The sequence below is a fragment of the Nannobrachium achirus genome (genome assembly GCF_963921795.1).
Source record: "Nannobrachium achirus genome assembly, chromosome: 15".
In the NCBI taxonomy this organism is placed as follows: domain Eukaryota; kingdom Metazoa; phylum Chordata; class Actinopteri; order Myctophiformes; family Myctophidae; genus Nannobrachium; species Nannobrachium achirus.
The window spans coordinates 11454112-11468165 of record NC_137822.1 but is presented as its reverse complement, the minus strand read 5'-3'; the positions used below and the strand labels follow the sequence as shown (position 1 = coordinate 11468165).

The 14054-nt window shown below is 42.2% G+C and overlaps 1 protein-coding gene across 1 annotated transcript in view; it reads left to right on the top strand.

The window, feature by feature from the left end:
• Window positions 1–14054, top strand: part of LOC308299609 (syntaxin-2-like) — a gene marked incomplete at both ends in the record, with an annotated part of 32475 nt that overhangs the window by 1288 nt on the left and 17133 nt on the right. The gene's annotated exons all lie outside the window — the stretch shown is intronic.

Sequence of the window (14054 nt, the reverse complement as noted above, 5' to 3'; positions counted from 1 at the left end):
TTCTCTGTATGTAAACTGAGATCCTTGCCGTGGACCGGATCTCGCGCCAAAATTGCGTCATCACACTACCGGCCAATCACAGCGAGGGTTATACAACTGCCGGCCAATCACAGCGCATCTTGAAGTGGGGTCGCTATGGCAGCCATATTTGTTGTCGCCCGTTTGTACCATCCCTTCTCTAGGTAATTTCGCCTACCAGGCAGGGTGAAGGAGTCCGTATCTCTGGAATTACTGAACGCACAGGAACAAGGGACCCCTTAAAAGATAGATCTCAGCGAGGTGGAGGCAGACGCGGGGGTCTGAAGGTACGAAAAACGTCCGAAAGACGCGGACGCGACCGCGGTTTGCTATAGGGCTAATGACCACTAGTTGGGCATCTTACACAGTATGGCTTTAAATGTATCCATGTGTTTACTGGTTCAATCATTTCTGTGAAGAACATTCGTAGACATACAATTAACTCTATTAGCAGCCCTGGACAAAGTACAAGTACTCAAACCTTGTGTCAAAACTCAATATACATAAAATCTTTGTCAAATATCACTCAATTAAAGGTGAATGTTCCTCAGTCAACGTTGTGCTTGAGTTAAAATGATGGAGTACTGATCCTGGTCAATTATGTTTACCTGTATATGTTTTCGGGGTTAAGGGGTTATTTGAGAGCGAGGCTGCTTTAAGTAATTGCAAACATTTTCATGCACAAAATAATGTCTCGCGCGCGCACACACACACACACACACACACACACACACACACACACACACACACACACACACACACACACACACACACACACACACACACACACACACACGTGTGCGCACACACTTGTCTGTACAAGGCTTCCTCCCTTGATTTTAAGGCTACACAATGCACCTGTGTAATATACTGCAAACCTCTCACTGACCATGAAGTCAAATTAATACCAGTGTATTGGTATCGAGTGATGACTGTTGGATTAACATTTTCTGGGTAGCAGAGGCATACAGAATAATAAAATCTATAATAAAAACATTCAAACAATGTCCAATGTCAACTCAAGACAACTTACAGTATGGCAAACAGAGAGCAAGAGCAAATGTGGATATAACATAAAAACACTGTTCACACATGGATTCCATCCAGGGACGTGCTGGCCATTGGGAAATGCGGGACAACTCCCGAACGGCCAGTTCATTCCCGACCGGTCCAGGCCGGCCATTAAGAAAAAGATTTAAATAAAATGTCGGCCTTCGTTCCATTTTGGGGGCTGGGCGGCCAACAAAGTAAATCGTCACTGTCGGACAGACACCTTGTATCTCCCAGTTTCAAATTTGTACATTTTTTCGCAAAGTAAAGCCCTGCTTCATCATACAAGGCCGTCGCACAAAAGTAGTGAAAACAGCAGATCTACAAGCACACAACGCCTCGCGGTGCGAGGCGTTGTGTGCTTGTAGATCGGCTGTTTTCACTAGTTTAACATTCACATTTTTAAAATTATAAATACAAAACAAACGGTTTTGGACATACAAGGTTTCCACCCGACAACGACGAAATATAACTCATGTAATTGGCCCACTGGCTTGTCACTTGTCATGATCTGAAATGGCAAATCTTTGAGTAGCAGCAGCACTATAGAGAGAGATCTCTCTCTATTGTGCGCAATGAGGGCCACTACAACTCTTTTCCCGGGCTGAATCAGGGGCCCAGCACGTCCCTGATGGATTCCATCGCCCACGCTGCTTTGGGAAACGTGCCATTGTTGTAATTGAGCTCTCTGTATTCAGAGGGGAGTCTTGTGACGAGGTACTTGGAAGCCTCGCAGGGAGTTGTGGGATTCGTAAACCGATAGGGACCTCTGGAGCCTGGCCTTGCGCAAAAAAGAACTGTCATCCTGTGACAGTGATGAAGTGATTCTTTAAAAACGGTATATAATGGAACCAGATGCAAATTAATTAGCGTCTAAAATAAGAGGATAGAGAAAAAGGCTATTTCTGGAGGCTGGCTTGTGGCCATCGGCCACCTATATGCACACAGCTGCTGTTGTTTGTTATATCTCCTCCAACCAGAGCACAGGATTATAAGGATTTGAGGTACTTTTGGAGTATTTTCAGTACTTTTACTTCTACTCCATTACATCCCAAGAGACAAATATACGTAGTTTTACTCCACTACAGTTATTTAAAAAGAAATGTGAGTAGCCTAGCTTTTCCATGACTGATTATAACCCGGCACAACGCCAGGTATGTCTTACCCAAAGCGACTTACACGTGCAAAATCATGTAATCATGAACCCTTCAACAAACAAGCTAAATCACAGTAGCAGTAGTTGATTGCAGAGAATAATTTAGTGCCTCAAAGTGACTAGGAAACATCACACCTAGCATGTGTCTAAGCAAAACACTAGCTAATAAATTACATTCTTAACAAAAATCAAATGTTTAATAACACCTGGAATCTAGGTCAGACGCAGCTAACCCGAGTGTTCATTTAACTCCCTCTGAGAGGGTACACATGAACCCGTAAGGGTCTATTTGGTTTCATTTGGATAAATAGATTTGACTGTGTCTACATATTATGGAATTACATAGTATGGAAAGACTTAACACGAGGCGTTAGCCGAGTGTTTCCGACCCTCTCAGCCGGTGAGTCATAACAGGATAGCTAAAATCCTGTCTTGTGAGAACTGAGCAGGTGGTTTGAAATTGACTTACAAGATGGCTAGTTATCATAATTGTTTTACATTTTAGTTGAGTTTAGAGTGAATGTTCCTTAATGCTGTATACTGTGTCTTTCATATAGTGCCAAAATGTACAGAACAAAGTGACTTTGCTACTGTTTAGTATTGCTACTAGTTGTTTGCCCACTACTATGGTAAACATACCAATTAAAACTGATAGTCGTGGTTCCAGTACAAAAAAAAAAGAAAAACATCCCCACCCATGGATCAGATCTTCTCAATCATTCTTAGCAAACAAATTCCCAACAGGGATTTGGTAATTAAAACTTTCATTAATTCAATATTGTTGTGAAGGCCTGTAGGGGGAATGCATAGCGCTCATTAGGAGGTAATTGCCTGTAGTTTAACCCATTTAGGCCTAGAATTATTGAAAGCTTTAACCAGTGAAAAATAGCAGATATACAAGCTCACAGCGCGGCACCGAGTGCCGCGCTGCGAGCTTGTAGATCTGCTATTTTTGAAAAAGTCGTGAAAATGTGTGCAAATCTTTGAATTATATGTATTTTCAAAGCGAACGTTTGTAACTCAAATTTTGCTTCTGGGTGGTCCCTGGAACTAAATATTTTGAGATGGGGGTCCGTGGCCAAATAAATATCATTTTGGGAGTCCTTCACATGAAAAGGTTTGAGAACCACTGACATAGTAGTCTCTCAAGAACAGACTAACTGAGCTCCAGTTAAGTGAAAATGACCTTTTCTTTGACGATGGCTGGCCAGATTGCTGACATAGAAACATAGGTCTTTTCCAAATATCTTAGAAGGATTCAAAAGACAGACTTATAGAATCGGGTCAAAATTCTAATTTTCACGATTTTTCAAAAATAGCAGATCTACAAGCTCGCAGCGCGGCACTCGGTGCCGCGCTGTGAGCTTGTATATCTGCTATTTTTCAATAGTTAAAGCATAAAATATTGCGTCATAATGTGTTCAGGCCTAAATGGGTTTTTAAGGTCGATTTCACAGCTGAGCAGCCCACTGAACTCTGTGTTGCAGATGGTGATTGGCTGTTTACTAAGAGGCTGCAGTGCAATAGATTGAGGATGGATGTTAAGGTGTCGCTCAGGCACTTTTATTCCCATAAACAACCCACAATCTGGGTGAAAAATATCCAGATGTCAAAGATATGTGACTTGTAAATTTCATGTGAATACCAAGTGTTCATTATCAGGTGGTTGAGCGTTGTGGAGTGCTTAAAACCGCCTTTATTTTTATTTTTTAATAAACTTTAGCTGGCTGTGGCATTGATGAAAGGAGACAGAAAGCAGACTAATTATAGTTTGTTGCATATTTCTATCCTGAAGCTATAGTGGAGTGTGAGTTTTGGGCGCCATCATGCACCACAATATATGGAGCAAAGCACAGGGCAAGTGTCATTGCTGCTATAGTTCACCACCAGTGCACATGTTGTACGAGTCCTGTCCTGTCCAGTCAAATTGCAAATTGTTGACATATTGCTATCCCAGGTTGAGCAAGAAAATCTGAAAGTGATTGAGCCTTAGACCAGCCCTCAACTGGTCTAAAGTCCGGCATAGAAGGGCGAGTCCCCCAGTGCAATATTTACTGGATATTTACTAGCGCATTAGATAGATTGACCTATATAGAGGGGATGCGCATGCATAAGTGAATGGCAAATCGAGTGGCATATCGAGTGGCAAAGGGAGAGACAAAGTGAGTTTAACATAGTTTAATGTTGTTTAATGCAATCAGATAGGCCTTTTATGTTTGGATGTAAGGGCTGTCAAGGCCAGAAAATAGTTTTTGACAATCAGTAGGCGTTCCCGCATAACCTCCGGGTATTTTGATGATGTCATGCACACACTGCTTGCAATCAAAATCCATCCACGTTCAATACATCACTCACATTCAACATGGTAGATGACATCGCTGAGGGATTCTTTTAAAAGAAAGAATAAAATGAAATGAAAACAATTCTGTAAATGTAAGAACTTAACAAATAGTGAAAATAGTAGATCTACAAGCTCAAAACGTGTATCATTATGCGTTGTGAGCTATTGGCTATTTTCACTATTTCTTAAAGTTAATAAGTGGTTAGTTTATTATATATTTGTGTTAATTTGGGCCACAGGGAGTTTTCTTTTGGGTCTGGAGCTGAAATGTTTGGGAACCTCTGGCCTAATCAGAATTAACTGAGTGAACTCAACCCTTGTCATCGTTGTGGTTACTGATGGACGGTGGGTACTTATGCACTAGAGCACACTGGGTTGGAAAAAAACAACCAGCTCATTGGTAACTCCTCTGAACTCAAGGATGAACCTCCGAGATGACTGCTCTAACCACAGTCACGACAACACTATGAACAGCCCAGCAAATCCCAAAGAGGAGAAACTGTTACGGTACTGTATAAGGTCGCTCCAAAAATTATGTTACTGTAAATCACAACAGTGCATACCCACCCTTGTCCTAATACAGTGTTTCTAAGCCCTTTTAATTTCAAGAGAAATTGTGAAAATAGCCGATCTACAGTACATGCTCACAACGCCTCGCAACACGAGGCGTTATGAGCATGTAGATCGGCTATTTTCACAATAGAACCGTGATATACAAAATGTAATGCCTTTTTGGGCTCGTCAGGGTGGGGAGGTCCCCTGTTCAAATATGATTATTTTGGGGGTCGCGGCCTGAAAAGGTTGAGAACCACTGGTGTAGGTGAGTGGATGAAATAGAAAGTGTGGTGAAAAAAGAGAGGACCAACTGAGAGGCTGGTGAGCTTTAAAATGCTGGGGAGGGTAAACTGAGGCTAACTGTCCAGAACCATCCTGATGTCTCCGGATCTGCCCACCAGTCTGCCAAACTGACAGAGAACAAGACGCACAAGCCATGGAAGAACAGATGAATACAAAACTAGAAATACAGAAACAAGCGAGCTTAGATACATCTTAATAGTCTAATGCTAGGCAGACCTGAAGCTGATACCAACCTTCCAACTTTACTAAATTGTAAAAAGCATTCAAAGTAAAAACAAAAAAATCAAACCTCGGTTCGAAGTGAAGCGGTGAATTTTTATTCTATGTGTTCTAGAGCTATTAAATCTGTGTTCTAGATCTATACATTCTGTGTTCTAGATCTATACTTTCTATGTGCTTTAGTTCTATATTTTTATGAATTCTGAATGAATGAATGATTTTGTCTGGAGGGCCAAATTGTCATGTGAAGCTTGACCAATCCTCAATTCTGCATGCACGGGACATGTACGGGACATGTACGGGACATGTACGGGACAGACAAAGCCACTCCTTGGGAATCTATGGGAATCCTCAAAAAAAAAACATGTACGGGACAGACAAAGCCACTCCTTGGAAGCGGCTTTCACCGCTTCAAAATCAAACCTCGGTTCGAAGTGAAGCGGTGAATCTTTATTCTATGTGTTCTAGAGCTATGACATCTGTGTTCTAGATCTATACATTCTGTGTTCTAGATCTATACTTTCCATGTGCTTTAGTTCTATTATTTTCTATATGAATTCTGAATGAATGAATGATTTTATCTGGAGGGCCAAATTGTCATGTGAAGCTTGACCAATCCTCAATTCTGCATGCACGGGACATGTACAGGACAGACATTCTCACTCCTTGAGAATCTATGGGAATCCTCAAAAAAACATGTACGGGACAGACAAAGCCACTCCTTGGAAGCGGCTTTCACCGCTTCAATAAAAGAAATTGCCACAAAAGCCAGCAAGTGCATGGCTTTGCAGAGAACCCTTATTCCTGCTGTTATCTTGCTATGGAAGTGAAACATTGTAAGCTAAATGAATACTTTGGGTCAAATTATTGATTTCGCTAGCGAGTAGCCGTGTAATAAGCAGGCTAATGTATAAAGGAGGTCATTATCGGATTAGAATGTCTGCCACATTCAGCATCCTCAATTATAATTCAATAAAGCATCCCAAAAGTGAATCCGGTATGTATCACTTATTAACCAACTTGGAGTGGCCTGTGGTTAGTGGTTACATTTTAGTCCCATTTCAATGTGTTATGATCTGCAGGTATCCAGGAAATTCAGCGACTGAACCCTGTTCACAGACCATACCACTCGTTTTCCAATGGCTGCAGGTGGCCGACCACCTGCAGAATGCAATCTTCATCTCCATTGTTTGAGCTCCAAGTGTTTTATGAGCAGTGTGACAGTGGATCGGTCAGCTGTCTCTTTTACGCGTACTGTCGCTGTTGGAGATGAAGCCTATTTCAATCCTGCTGTATCATCCTCCATTTGGCAGGGAATAAAGGGGGCAGGCAGGGTGGCAGGGCTGTCGCACCAAATTCTGGGCCCTGGGTACAAGGATTCACTACAGGCTGATAGACTGCATGGGAACGCATTATTACACATTATTTTGTGCTTTAACTATTGAAAAATAGCAGATATAAAAGTTCACAGCGCGGCACCGAGTGCAGTGCTGCGAGATTGTAGATCTGCTATTTTTTTTTAAATCGTGAAAAAGTCTTTGAATATTTCAAATCCTTCTAAGGTTTTTTGAAAAACCCATGTTTTTATGTCAGTGGTACTCAAACTTTTTCATGTGAAGGATCCCCAAAATGAGATGTATTTGGCCACGGACCCCCAGTCCCCCATCTCAAAATATTTAGTTCCAGGGATCCTCAGAAGCAAAATTTGAGTTACAACTTAAAAAATACATATATTCAAAGATTTGCACACATTTTCACGACTTTTCAAAAATAGCAGATCTACAAGCTCGCAGCATGGCACTCGGTGCTGCGCTGTGAGCTTGTGTATCTGCTATTTTTCAATAGTTAAAGTATAACATAATTAAGGCCCCTCCACCTTGGGCCCTATTAACCCAGTCCCACTCCCAACGTGACGTGACGTGACGTGACATGACGGACAGAGGGACTGACTGACAGACTGACATATAGCCGGTGGAGGTTTTCATAGTAACTTGCGACCTGACGGTCGCAATTATGGTCATTTAGGGCTAGCTCTTAATGAGTTTCTGGTAATATTATTGTCAGCTCATTTACTATGTCCGTGGCAAAAATTACATGTTGACAAAAATAAGCCAATTTAGGGGTGTATCGATTATAGGGATCTGCAAAGACAGCTTTCATTCTACAAACTAGCCACAAGGCCTTGGGAAAAAGGGTTAGGGTTAACTTCTGTGTTCAAAAAACTTGTAAGGCCATATGCTTTTTGTCCTTAGATGACACCGAGCTGTAGACAAACAAGAGGCAGCTCCATGAGGCTCATTCCAACACAGCCAACAGCTATACTGTACAGTGAAGTGATATGGCTATATTACCATCCATAATATTTATTGCTACTTTTTTTATATTTTCTCTCTGCGATGTATGTGGTGTCCCAAAGTTCTCGTAAAATGTGTCCCAGAAGGCTCTGTGAAATTATGTTGACATTTAGTTGACATTTAATGTTTCACCATGATGAATTCTTGTACATTACAGAAGTTGAACTTGTAGGGATTAATGTGCTCCTGATACCAACCGACTTGTGATTCTATGCCAGCGTCTTTTGTTTGGAATCCACTCAGTGAGGTACATTTTATTTGTAAAGCACATTTAAAACAGGCCTGAATAAAAATAACACAAATAGAGCAGGTTAATATAGGTGAAAGTTTTTTTCTCCTTTTGTTTGGATAATTACCCATCTACAAGATTACAACACGTCACACTGTGTTGCCTTGTGAGCTTGAAGATGGACTATTTTCAAGAGCATTATGGTTACGTAGTTAAAGTGGCTTTTGTCCAATCTCCATGTATGTTAATAGTATACAATATAACGTATACAATTGGTTTTGTCTACCTGGCTCTTCTATTTAGATCGTGTCAAAGCATATCTCACCTAGACACAGGATCTGACATGAATATTGACCTGATGGTCAAAATTCAATTTATCCCCTGAGCAAGCTGACAGGCTCCATTAGCTAAAGGGTAAAAATGTCAGCACTTGCGCAGGAAACCAGGTTCAAATCCGTTTCATCCAGGTTAAAATATTGCACACTCACCACTTCACACAACAACGGCGAAACCATGCAACACACAAACCTGCACATTGGGATCAGTTGGGGTTCACTGTCTTGCTCAAGGACACTTTGGCACACAGACAGGAGGAGCCAGGGATCAAACTACTGTAGGAACCTTCTGATTCCAAGACGACATAACGGTACCTCTTGAGCCACTGCCACCCTGTTTTAAAGCTACAATAGCTGTAATCTAGCAGCAGCAAGCGTTCTTTTCTGAATTATCTTCCAGCTTCAAACAAGAGTATTTCAGTGGTTATTCAAGTGTTTATTAGCAGTCAAGGAAGACTTACATGCAAGTCAGTGATTTTCCTGAAATAGAGCATGCGCTGCAGTTCCACAATGTGTTCTATGACCTGCCTATTCCCTGTGTACACATGGGACTAATGTTAGTTGAGTTGTTTAAATATGCATTGCTTCATGCAACAACATGCAACAACGTGAAACAAGGTCAGCTGTTCTATATACGGTATATCCACATACTGTATCTACACAGTAGAATCCTGGGTCTTGAGACTTGACTTGACTCTGAGACGGTACAAATGGAACTGAATGTACACTCTCTCAGTAACAAAAGGACAAATTAACACTGAGTATTTTACTGTGTAGGAAATATAAATTAATACTTTGTATATTGTGTGTTCATCATTGATCAGTGGTGGAAGAAGTACTCTAATCGCTTTTTAAAAGCAATACCACAATGAAGAAACACTGTTTTACAAGTAAAAGTAAAAGTTCTGCATTCAAAATAATATTCTACTTGAGCAAAAATACAAAGGTTTTGCCATCAAAACGTAAATGTACTTATTGTCCAGAATGGCCCATTTCCCAATCATATTATTGGATTGTCTTTAAGGCAAAGCAAGTTTATTTCCATATAGCACATTTCAACAACAAGGCAATTCAAAGTGATTTACCCAAAGCATTAAGAGCATTAAGAGTAAGTGCAAAAGGAACACATTATATAAGGACATTTCGCTACAATTAAAAATAATTGGTTATTAAAAAGTTGAGAAGAGAAAATAAGAATAAGTTAAAATAAAACAGATAAAATAAGGGAATACAGTTGCAGTGTGGCACAATAAATGTATCTAAAAGCTCAATAAAACAGCGGTAAACAGCTTTGATTTAAAATAACTGAGAGTTGGAGCAGGCATGCAGTTTTCTGGGAGTTTGTGACATACATTACTTAGTTATTTCTCTATGCTCTCCATCGTCTCCACTGCCAGCCAGACAGACAGACAGACAGACAGACAGACAGACAGAAAGAGAGAGAGAGAGAGAGAGAGAGAGAGAGAGAGAGAGAGAGAGAGCGAGAGAGAGAGAGAGAGAGAGAGAGAGAGAGAGAGAGAGAGAGCGCATGTCATCCCTATATGAATTATTATGATCATTGAAGGCACAGGGGTGACAAGGTGAATGATAACCAACAATACACACTCACTTAAATGTCAGCTCCTGGGGAACAGATGTGACAACCACTCCATTACTGGTATACCCTCATGAGCACAACCCAACTCACTGGCACACTGACAAGCCATGGCAGAGTGCTCCACAGCGGCGAGCGTGCGTGCACGCCAGAGCCGTTATTTCAGAGAAAAGAGAGTGGCAAAAAGGGATATTTCACTTTCAAACATGTTTGGGGTCTGGAGTTTCCCCGGTTGCGCGGAAGGAACACGTTAATCCAACCAGTTCCTTTCCCCTCCCTCAGGAACCCCTGGTGGCCAGGGGGAGGCGGTATAGAGACCAGGATTGCTGCATTTATTTGTGTGAGGGTACAGTACCTATACCCTAGGGGACACGGGTAGAACATGTAAACTCCACACAGAAAGGCCTTTTTGTACTAGAAAAAACACCATGCAGGCTTTTCATAGATTTCATAAAAAAATTGTGTGGAGTCCGTGTTTAAATCAGGGGTCTTCAGCGTTTTAAGGCCATGGACCCCTTAGTTGAGAAAGAGATGAAGCAGGGACCCCCACAACCTGTTCATAGATTCCATATACTGTAGTTTCATCGTTTGACAGTACAATCATCAGTGTATGTTGGATTCATGTAAATTTGTGTGTCAGATATTTAACCAACCGTCAATACTTAGCCCCCCTAGGGGTCCCGGACCTCCTGTTGAAGACCTTGGTTTAAATGATAAAGCTGGGGTGGCAATGGCAATCCCTGCCTGGAATCCCAAATGACACCCTGGTGTGCGTGCATGTGCATGCATGCGTGTGTATATGGGCTAAGCTTAATCTTTCAATCTGTCAGACACGCTCCTCACTGTAGACGCCATGGTCTTGAACAGATAAACCATATGCTGTATGTCACATCTTAAATGGTTTCCATGCATAGGGCACTTTACATACGGTATATAGGCATGACCGAATAGCGCATCTGTTATTAAAAAGACCCATGGTCTTTTTAATAAAACACCATGGTCTTGAACAGTCTATCTCACATCTTAAATGGTTTACATGCATAGGTCACTTTACATACGGTATATAGGCATGACCGAATAGCGCATCTGCTATTAAAAAGATACCACATAGAAGAAAAAAGGAGCACATTCTGATGCGTGCGTGCAGCTTTTGCTTGACTTATGAGGGACAGATGTCCCCAACAAGTATAGTAGAATTAGAGAAATCAACCCCGTGAGGACCATGTTGCTGCTCTTTGCAAGAGAAATGTGTCCTGGTCCTCAACAGGTGCTTTCTTATACAAACAGATGATCATCATGGCTTAAAATCCGAGCTGGGTAGTGCGCGTCGGGAGGGAGGGGGGGTTATGGTGGGGGGCCCTAAAAAATGATCGGCCCGGTGTCCTCGTGGGAGTTAATCCGTCCCTGTGCACGTGACATGTGTCTGACAGCCCCTCCATTTTACTGGTGTATCCTTGACTCACATCACACTCACTGGCAGACTGACAGGGATGGGAGAGTGTTCCAGAGAGAGAGAGAGAGAGTGTGTGTGTGTGTGTGTGTGTGTGTGTGTGTGTGTGTGTGTGTGTGTGTGTGTGTGTGTGTGTGCGTGCGTGCGTGCGTGCGTGCGTGCGTGCGTGCGTGCGTGCGTGCGTGCGTGCGTGCGTGCGTGCGTGCGTGCGTGCGTGATAAATGATGGAGAGGTGAGAGGGTTATGTACAGTAAACAGTGGGTAAACAAGTATCTTCAATGAAGTGAAGAGCCCAGAGGAACTCCAGCTGTCATATTAGCAAGCCTATAATGAAACGTACACATACCGGTAGTAACTCCATTCCATTTGGTTGCGTCCATTCGGTTCCTCAGTCAGTTTGAAATGGGTAAATGAACACAGAAGATGTTGCCGTGTGCACAGTACAGAGTAAGGTGTGAACAAAGTATCTTCCAAAGTTCTCCTGTTGTCTGCAAAGGTCGATCCAAAGACAATACACTGTGAAAGCAAGACTCCTGCAGTCCTGGAAAGTGACTACAGTATGTACTGTACATTTACTTAAGTACCAATTTTGAGGTATTTTTACTCTACTGGAGTACTTTCAATTTTCTGCACTTTTACTTTTACTTCTACTCCACTGCATATCAAATATGTCAAATATTATACTTTTACTTAAATTAGTTGAAAACATTGCAGCATTGATACTTTTAGTAAAACATTTGAGTGCTTTTTCCACCACTGACGTCCTGTATTTGTGTACGATGTGGGTGCCTGTGCCCCTTTAGGAGGCCTGAGGTAGGTCGCGAGTCTATTCATTCCAAAGGGAGAAGTGAATGTCAACACAAATAATGACCGATTACTTTGCCCCATGAGCACTGAAGTATGCAAATTGTGTAGCAGTTAGAACAAAACAAGTTTCTTATAAGTTCATCTACCACAGTCTCAAAAATAAATAAATAAAATAATAATAAAAATAAAAATAAACAAGCCAGTCCGAATAGGGGAAAGGTGACAAAAGTTCCCATAACTTGTGAATGCTGACTCTTATCTAATGTAATTCAATTAACAAAACAGTGAAATATAGTCAAGATATAGAGTAGTAAAGAAACACACCTTTATTGGTTGTATAGAGATATGTAGTACAGTTTTGTTGCAAATTAGATTTCTTTAGACACACCATTTCTCTGATCAGGTCATTCAACAGGTCATATCAAACCTCCTTATGTTAATTAAGTATAATTGCGACCGTAGGTCGCATTTACTATCAAACCCTGCACAAAGTGTCAGTCTGTCTGTCAGTCTGTCTGTCACACCTCACACGTCACACTTTTTCCCTGCTTATATCTCCGCAACCGTTGCCCCGATCCATGCCAAATTTTGCACACACGTTCCTTGGCTGCCAAACTACAACCTCCAAGGACCCCCGGAGCTCCAGGGACCCCCAGGTCCCTGGGGGACCCCCAGATGTAAAAAATGACCAAATGCGCAAACATGACCAAATGACCACCCCAACGGGGCTGCTCACGGGGAATTCCCGGGGACCACCGACTCCTGGTGCTCCAGAACGGATGCAAAAGTGGTGGCGCCCCCAGTGGAGGACCCCCTACACTGCAGCTCACATAAAATGCCGTAACTCCGGCTAGGAGCGACCGGGACAGCCGGGGCCGGTACCTATTCGTCCGCCTTGCCGGCGCGGAGACCCCACCCCTCATTTCTCACATGGCCCTCTTCTAGCGCCACCATGAGGCCGATTCTTGCAAAACACATTTTTGGACACTGCTCCTACAATTTTCGCCCTAAAATCACACACATCGGTACACAGTATGTCTACACTCATCCCATCAACATGAATCTGTCCCATATAGCGCCACTTCCAGGCCGATTTTTAAAAACACATTTTTGGACACTGCTCCTACAGATTTTGCCCTAAAATCACGAAAATCACTACACAGTATGTCTACACTCATGTCATCAACATGGATCAGGAAGATTTTGGCAAAACACATTTTTGCCCTATTTGTGGAGATAAGTGACCTACGGTCGCTTATCTCCCGATTAGGGAGCCTTACTGGTTTTAAAGTCTTTCATTTATTCAACATACTGTATGTTTGGAGTTACAGGAGAAACCCTGAGGAACAGGGTAGTAACTTTGTGGTCCCCCTTCCCCTGCCTCCTTGACAGAGGTGAGTGAGTTGTGGGCCTTAGCACCACAACTAAAAGAGAGTCCTACGAGAACAGATGTCAGTGTGCTTGAATTCCATTAGTCATTACAATGGCGTATGATATCATCGATCAAGGAAATCACTGCTGGCTTGAAGTGTCTTGGCTAGTGTATCCGGGAAGAGGCTGAGTTAGAGAGCTGGATGCCAGTGAGCAGACTCTCACCACCAGGTGACAGTACTGGATTATAAATCAGAATGTTTCCTACTGGC